This window comes from Galleria mellonella, unplaced genomic scaffold, assembly GCF_026898425.1.
Source record: "Galleria mellonella isolate WM207_F2 unplaced genomic scaffold, CSIRO_AGI_GalMel_v1 utg537, whole genome shotgun sequence".
NCBI classification, from domain to species: Eukaryota; Metazoa; Arthropoda; class Insecta; order Lepidoptera; family Pyralidae; genus Galleria; species Galleria mellonella.
Genome location: NW_026442112.1, coordinates 1565916 through 1575531, shown reverse-complemented (window position 1 = coordinate 1575531; position 9616 = coordinate 1565916). Strand labels below are relative to the sequence as shown.

General features: G+C 31.9%; 1 long non-coding RNA gene across 1 annotated transcript; it reads left to right on the top strand.

The window, feature by feature from the left end:
- The first annotated feature begins 4703 nt into the window (after positions 1-4703).
- On the top strand, positions 4704-8344 carry LOC128201516 (uncharacterized). Its single transcript, XR_008253270.1, has 3 exons — positions 4704-4999; positions 6897-7010; positions 8111-8344. It is a non-coding gene; the product is annotated as an uncharacterized LOC128201516 (long non-coding RNA).
- The last annotated feature ends 1272 nt before the right edge of the window (positions 8345-9616 follow it).

Sequence of the window (9616 nt, the reverse complement as noted above, 5' to 3'; positions counted from 1 at the left end):
AAAAAATCTGATCAATAATGTTTTAGTATCTGTTAGTTTTATTAAGACTCCTCGTGTTAATTCTTTTTAAACATCTCCTATGTTCTGTTCTATGTAATAGTTAACGAATATATTTATCATCTCCATGTACTCCGAATGATAAACATTTGTGCGTTTATCAAACAAAAAAAATTTTTATTACAATTTAAAAAATATGTAGGCCTAAATGAAATGGTAGCCGTCGGCAGATGCAAGCGAGGAAGCCACGCCCACTGTTCTATACTGTTATATATATAGCAGGGGTAGAACTGTGAATGTGTGCTTTAATAATTGACCTGCAATGTGCAAATGTCATTTGTCTTGCTCCAATTCGCGCAGGCGCAGTATAATACTACTGTACACAGTATAAAAAACTATTTTGTATACAATACAGTAGTTCTACAAACAGGGTAAGTGGTGTACCAAACTGTCAAACATTCATTTGGTACCTGTCAAGGGTTAGCGCAAACACTAATACTTTTGAATTATAAAATGGTTGTAATTTATAATTTAATTAGATCAATTATTTATTATTTCCCTATTTTTACATTACTGCTCTTCGAATTTAAGAGTAAAAAGAGAATGAAAATAGGAAAATAATAATTCAGAATGAATATATATATAAATATATTGATTAAATTAGCAAGTTTTTACCTTTATGTTATCTTTTCAAAATAGTGTCCATTCACGTCAATACATCGCTGCATCCGACAGGACCACTGAGAAAAGCACTTTGCAGACTCGTCCTCTTAGGGATCTCTTCGACGGCCTTCTGAAACTGTAGTCTGTAGTAGTTCTACGTCTGAGGTCGCCAAATAATCGATCGTTTGCCTGACGGTGTGCGACGAAGCCGTCGTGGTGAAGGAGGATCCTGCTGCGAGACCGTTTCTCACGCACTTTTTCCAAAACACGTGGCAAACAATTGTTACTGTACCACTCTGCAGTAACTGATTTTCGATCCTCTAAAACAATTGTCGCGTAATGACCTCTCCTTCCAAAGAACGAGGCCACCATCTTTTTTTCCACGCTTCGACCTCTCTTCACTTTAGTTGGCAATTTCTCGGAAGGAAACACCCACTGAGATGACTGTCTTATAGTTTCAAGCTCATAACAGTAAATCCAGCTTTCGTCTTCCGTAACTATGTCAAACATAGAATTTGAGTCACCTCCGTTAAATCTTTCATGCATTTTACGGCACCAATCAACACGACGGACTTTTTGAGCCTTGGCCAAATTATGAGGTATCCACCGGGCACAAAGCTTCCTGACCGCCAAATGTTCATGGAGGATTTTATGCACTTGACTCATACCAATCTTTAAGCTTGCCCGAATCTATATAGGTTTAATAATTTGTCAAATCTCTATCATATTGCCGCACAACACTGATGTTATATACAGTCATCGCCGTAGAATTGTCAAAAATCACGCACATCATCGGTGAGATTAGTGCGACCACGTTTAAACTCATTAAATCAGTTGTAAACAGTGGCACGAGACGGAACTTCATCGTGAAAGGTCAATCGTAGTCTATCATAACTTTCTTGTTGACTTAGATGACATCGAAAGTCATAAAAAATCATCGCATGAAAATTTTCTCATGTTAAGTTCATGATAACGATACACAATTTGCCGCCAAATTGTAAAACAAATGACAAACGAAAAAGTTATATATTCAATATTATAAGGTTTTGTGTTATAATAATTTCTTGGATAAGCTGTATTGTTATGGAAAAACGCTGCCAATTGGCGTGGATACCTTTTAGAAAATGTACCATTCATTCTATTCTTTTTTTATATAAGTACATATTATTTTTAACAAACACATACGTTTCAAATAGATACATAGAAGTCAATGTCACTATATTTAAATTCTTGCAAAGAGGCTTACAAAATTCAAAAAGGCCAACTCCACAAATTATACGACTGCATTTTTTCTTTGTATTATAGAGGGACGATTTATTGAAACGCAATTTCCTCATATAAGTCCATATCTCAGAATGGAAGAAACAAATCCATGATATGTCACAGGTGGATTGTTTTTTGATCACCAAATTTTTATAAGACGATGTAAAGCAAATATGAATTTATTAATCTATTTAGAGACAGTGGCAATATGTTGCTTCCACGTTAATTGCGAATCCAGTACGAGTTTTGTTGATTTGTTGCAGTGCATATAGTAATAAGCATACAATATAGACAAATTACGGAGTTTACTTTTCTTGTTAAAACTTGTATTAGTTTTTTATACATTTACACGAAGGTTATTGAAAGCTAACCATTTAACCACATCTCTAATAATTGTGTTTCATGACAATAACAATCGATATGTCATCAGCAATTCAATTCAATTTATTTATTGCATTCTACAATATTATTATAAAAGATGTTAGTAATTGATATAGTACATTGTAGATCTTGTAGGGCGCAGCAATTAGAAGCGAGGAGGGCATCGATCCTTAAATGTTCATAAAGATTTCAATAATTAAATAATTCAATTTCAATTTCATCAGTGTAATTAAATTCTAATTAAAATCCAAATTAACTTAATGATTTTATTTTTAAATAAATATTTGATTACGCTTTAGAGATCATTAACATACAATAAGTACAACAGCGGCCCCAGTTAGTACCTACTCTGCGGCAATCCTTTGAATCCGTCAAATTGATTTAAGTTCAACTTTGAGCGATAAGCTGTATATTAATATAATTTGTTTAGTTTACCTATTTCTATACATTGAGATCTGTCACATAAGTAATTTTTTAACTAATTAAAAGGTTTACCACGAATTCCGTACCTTTTGAGTTTTGATAAAAGGATTTTATGACAAACACTATTTTGATAGTGCCCTGTTCATATCACGTAATATCTGAGTCCCTGTAATATTTTTGTCCGTATATATGCTTGTATAGTGTAATTTTCCTTTATGATATCCAAAGTGTTCAGATCGAATAATATTATGTTTTGTCAAGAATGGTGTTAATCTATTATGCATTACCTTTTCAAAGATTTTTTATAATACCAGTCATACAGAGCTTTGACTATAGAGGTTTTTAGAAAGTTTGGAAATGTACAACTTACAAAATATAAGTTAATTAAGTGAACTAGAAAAGGGGCCAATTCATCAGTACACTATTTAATTACTTTTATTCAAATTTCATATATACCTACAGAATTTATATTATTGAGAAATAAAATGTATTTTTTTTACCTAACAGTTGCCCTTAAAATCCAATACTCGAGCAATTTAATTTTATAGAATTAACATTAGAAGATTTTTTGTGTTCACTTTCCGAAATATATTTATGTATAAAGTATTTATTAAAATGCATAACTATTTTCATAGGGTCATCTATGTTATTATTGCCAATTGTTATAAATTCGATATTTACTTTTATCTAATTGTTATTGCTATCTTATATTAAATTCCAAGTGGCTTTACTTTTATTTTTACCTAAAATAAAAATCGTTTCAATATTTTGAAAAGTAGTACATTTTTTGATACTGCGTTATACTTTTTAAATTGTTTTTTGATTTTGTAGTAGATCAAACATAGTTTGCTTTTAATGTCACAAGAGATTTTGTTAATAATTTCAATTTCTTGTATTTTTTACTTATGATCGAAAATGTGAAAAATTCCTCTCTCCCCCTCTCCCAGCCCCTTTTCTTTGATGTTCCTAAGGCGATAAATCTAAAATTATTGCAGTCTATAAAAGTATATAATATGTAAAGGGGAAATAAAACAAGGTTTCTGAGTAGATGAATTTTTGAGAAATTGTCAAAAGCCTCCAAAAAGTTAAATTTTAGTTATGCAGCCTAGTTTGTAATCGCTATTATAGACCAAAATAAAAAAAAAATATTAGGTCTCTATTTCATATGACAAATACAATAAACGTCATTTCCTTTCATATTTATATATTTATGTACGAAATTCTCGCCATGTGTTTAATTTCATTATCATCATAATTTCAGCTATTATCTTCTACTGCTGAACATAAGCCTGTCCCATAGACTGCCATAATCAACGGTTTTGAGCTACCTGTATCTACAGGCTCCTTGCAATGCATTTAAGGTCATCACTCCATCGTGGAAGAGTCATCTTATATCGCGTTTGCCATACAAGGTCGCCACTCAAGAATCTTTCTTACCCATCGAACCTCGGTTCTTCGAGCTATGTCACCAGTTCATTAGCCACTTTAGCTTGCTTATTCTTGTTTTTTTTTTATTTATTAGTACATAATTATTTTAATTTTTATAATCTTCAATCCCAAATAGGTTTTAAAATCCATATCGGCAGACTCACATGATTTATTGTATATACAGTATTATATTTAAAACTGTATTTGTAAAAATTAAAAGAATTTAAAAAACTTCAATATAAACTTATTCAAAAATGATATTCATATTGAAATTGTGAGTACTGAAATAATCTAATTGAGAATTTCCTTCTTTTGAAGTCGGATTAAAATAAATGTGACAACCCTGCGATGTTTCACCTTGTATGACAAATGATTTTTAAGGGCGATAGACTACTGCATGAAGTTCCTTGCTCTGTGGTTATACTGCAATTAAAGCAAATGCATGAGGTGCCCTAAGTGGGCGTAACATTTGACGATCAAAAGGTTGTGAAATATATTCATCTCGTTTCAGTTAGTAGAGACGCATGCGTATATATAAAGGGCCAATATCTATCATTACCGGGATACCATTTCGGGATGTTCTACACATTTAGTATTTCTAGTTTAAAATTAGTCTTTAGTTTAAAGTAACGAAATCACGCTCCGCCATTATCTGTCTTAAAAATTAGTGTTTCAAATTTTTATTATGATCATTCAAAGTTTTAGTGTTAATTGTGGGTGTTTACATTAATAAGTTCAGTGAAAACTTATTTGTTCTCTATAGACAGATGTGTTAATTTATGTAAAGTCAATGTAAAGGTTCAGAAATTTTGTGAAGTATCGATTTACTTTTGTTTTAATTAGTGTAAGTAATAAATTAACTTATAATTTTAAATTCTTACGCTTGTTAAACAAAACAAAATATATTTTCAACTTCAAACTTTCAAACTTTGTTGACTCTATTTCGTTATTTGAGCCCCAAAAATAAATTTTAATTTTAAATTTATTTGGATTCTTTAATAATCTAATATTTGTTAACATTTTGTGCGAGATTCTGTAATGTTTGACCAAACTATTTACCTATGAACTTGAGTAAATTGATTAATTTTTAATCTCTCTATACAGTAAAACTGAAACGGTACTTAGTACATTAAATAATTTTGCAAAATTAATATAAATAAAATACATATAAAGGCTATAATACATATAACCAAGGCTATATGTTATTATCAAATAAATGAAATATCCTTACTAAAATTGTATTAATGTAACCCAAAGTATCAAAAACTTGCTTATAAAAGTTTCACTACGAGCGTATTACTCGCACTAATTTAAAATGCTAATTTGTCTTTCTATTATCTACCCGAGCGTAGCCGGGGCGACTCGCTAGTAATTTATATTATAAAACTAAAACGGCATTTCGTCTATATATTAAATACTTTTGCGAAATTTTAATCAGAGTTTGTTATACCTACTGTCGATATAGATCCCAAAACAATTTTTTGAGTACCACACAAAAACCGGTAACATAAATGAACTTTGATGGTAATTTCACTATTTACTAATGTATTTCACCCTTGTGAAATACATTAGTCGAGAAAGGATCTAGTATACGATTACATATTGTCATGCTATTCCTTATAGGAGCTGAGCTTATATATTTTTATATTCACTGCGTAACACGTAAAACATGAATGAATTTCGACAGGATTTTCGCTAGTGTATTGCATAAGAATCAGGAAAGGATACATCCTACAGAAAACATATCATTACGCTGTTTCTTTTAGGAGGTAAATAGTAGAAAGCTAACTCAGAAACATAATCACACTGCAATTAAAAATTAATAGACACTTTTAATCTTTGTCCATTCATGAAAATATGTGCTATTATTTTTATTTGGGTTTTATATTGACAAAACAAAGTTTAAGAAATACAGGGTTATTTTTTTTCATAATAAGGATAAGGCCATCTATTATCAAATAGAGTCTATTTATATAGCTTATATTTTATATAAGGAAACTGCAGTGGCAATTTGCCTGGTAAGTTTTCGCGTTTTATTTTAATATTTTTTTTTATGCAACTTAGAATGGCAAACAAGCTGAAAGCCCACCTGATGGAAAGTGGTAACCCTCGCCTATAGACATGAGCAGTACCATGGACACAACAGAGTATACTGTTTCGCCCATGATACTCCCCATGCGTTGCCATTCCTGAGGATTCAGATGTTATTCCTTTGTACCCATATCCCACCCTTCAAACCGAAACACAGCCGTGCAAAAATGTCTAACATTGATAACGTCAGGTCCCATATATATATATATATATATATATATATATATATATATATATATATATATATATATATATATATATATATATATATATATATATATATATATATATATATATATATATATATATATATATATATATATATATATATATATATATATAAATATTGTTAATGAAAGGACTATCCTGTATGTTAGAAAGGAGTCTTTTATGTTTTGATGGGATATCTAATGTCTCCCATAACTCATCTAATAATATAAAAATACGTAAACTAAAAAAAATAACGAGGATACTTTAAGGACACTCTATGACAGATGATACTGTATCTAATAATTATAGAAAGAAGAGAAAAAATATTTTTATTCAATAAACTCAGCTGCTGCTGTTATTTTACAAAAATATGAATTATATAAATTATAAATTTGTGTGGATACAAATAACCAAGTAGTATAGGTCATAAAATTTATCAGTTGCAGTAACCAAAGCAGACCACGTTCACGAGTATGATGAGTCAGCCATCATTGTGCTCAGCCATATTTTGGGGAACTCAATAACCCGACCCACCACACCGCCACTTACTCAAGGTATCCAAACAAGTCATAGCTAAATTAAAATCATTTCGTACTTCATAACAGTCACAGTGTTTAAATATTATACAACAAAGAGGCATCTCACTAATATGCATGCTTTCATTACACTATCTACCTAGGTTATGGCTAACTGAGAGCAGGCAGCTCTTGTTTTTTGCATTCACCATAGTGTTTCCATTTACGATTACTGTTTATTTCATTTGCTGTCTGGACCACGGCTCTGTGGTGTCACGTTACACAAGTGAGCTCTTTGTAAAGTTCGTACCTTCTGTTAAAAGAAGGTTTTAATTTCTACCTAAATTAATAATTTTGTTAATAATAATTCCTACTTATCTCAGTTGTCCAGCCGACTCTTACATAACTTAAAACTACCTGGTATTAAGTCTCTTCAAGAGACTCTATTGCCGTTTCAATTTTTAATTAATCAAGCAGAAAAACCTGTACCGTGTGGTCCCGGGACAGAATAGGCCACCTCTTCTTTTTTCATAGGTGTCGTAAAAGGCTACGAGTACTAAGGGAGAGCGAGGGATGGACAGCAGCGTATTATTATTATTCAAACATCTGCGAAGTTTAACTGCGGTTGCCAATTCGCCTGCCAAGTGTGACAACTACTAGCAAATCCCTCCAAGGGGAAGGCTTATGTTCAGCAGTGGACAGTCAAAGCTGATATGATGATATAGGAAGGAAGTCCTATGAAGCAATATTTAAATAAATTTGTTCCGGACATTCCTAATTATTATCTGAATTTTTTTTTAATAAGTCGTTATCATCATTAGTCACGATAAGGCATCCGATACATTATCAGCGCAACTGACATATTAATCATCGAAATCGTAACCTCTGATTATGGGTACCTATCGTTACAGTTTATTCGCGGTAATTTTAATACTACAGTTATTAATGGTTGAATTAAAAAAAAAAAAACAAACGCAAGGCTTATTATTTTTTATAAAATTTATGTTTTTCTTGTGCTTGAAGCCGACCAGCATCAATCATATTATTTACTGAAGACCTTCCACCTTGTCCGCGTGTTGACGTTCGGAGGCTGGCAGGTTTTTAACCCATACTAAAACAATCTTTTTGGTGCTTTCCAGGGAACAAGGATTGGTATCAGGAATCCCCCGTTTTTCTTAAGAAGACTTTTAACGAGATTAGAGGTAGAGAATACCCCACCTTCTCTATTATGAAGAAGTTCGAGGACAGGAGTCCTCATTATTATTGAGCCCAAAGAAGATATCTACAACAGCCGGAAGGAGACTTTTATATCATCTCGGAGTATTACAAACAGTTCCTGCGGGTCTTCTTACACCAGACTAGGAAAAGGTAATTTTCCAGGCAATGATAGTTTAGTCAGTGACGGTCATTCAACCTATTTTGTATTAATAAATAAATATCGTTATTATTAACGGTGTTCCTAATTTTGTAAGATCAATTTGCCAGTTGTAAGACCTTCTGCTTTAAATTTTTAAAACTTAGCATAGGCGCTCCTTCATGTTTTATTTTTCAAATATTTAAATGTCACTAATAAATATATCATTTTCTGTTTTCAATGTGGTTGTTAGTTTTGTGTATTTTATTGTATAAATACTCTCTTAGCACACTTTGAACACTTCACACAAAAACGCCATGATCCGATTAACTCATTATAATAGTAATAATTTATTGGAGAAAAGAATGAACATATTTAGTTTTACTGCTACAGAAATATTCATATAGTATCATCATTTCAGCCATTATCTGTCCACTGTTGAACATAGGCCTCCCCCGCAGACTGCCATTAGGAACGGTCCTAAGCCACTTGCATCCACTGATTCCCTACATACATTTGAGGTCTACACTCAATCCTCTTACACTCACTTCCTACACTCCGTCACTCCGTCGTACACTACGTTTGTCCGTATGGGGTCGCCATTCAAGAAGGTTCGTAGAGTATAGTCATATAGTTATATTATATTATCTGTGGTATAGTATAGTATAGTATAATTAGCGCGGAAAAAGCGCGCGCTTCAATACATTGTAAAATGTGCATTGATGCTGTGACTTTAAAAATACTGCGCAGCGTTTATAATTATTAGTTTTCCGTGAGTCGTATGTGATACAAGTATAATATTCTTTGGTAATTTATTATAATGTTAAATGTCCATTCCCATAAAAACCTATTAACTGTTTCTAAACGGTACTTCCGAACAGCAAGTTTGAATTCGGATCTACAAGTAACTAGATTTATTAACTAACTTGTAAGATTATTGAGATCGCTGTTTTTAAACAAGAGTTGAAGAGTCCTGTGTATTTCCCAATTTTTTGCGTATTGTGATATATGTTATATTGTAAAGGGTGAGCATATTTGCTTCTTTAACATATATATTGAGTACCATGAGTCCGGTTAGACATTGCACCTCCTGCAGCATTCACACTTTTGTCATTGCTGCTACCTATTTAACAAAAGAAGTTGGGTAAAATAACATACTTGTATTAAATACAGTTCACGGAAAACTAATAACTATAAACTCCAAAAATGTTGAATGAAATCTCAATGATGACGTTATCATTGGGAGAGTGAGCCAGCGATTTATGATGGTTAATCTTATGTAAACAAGTGA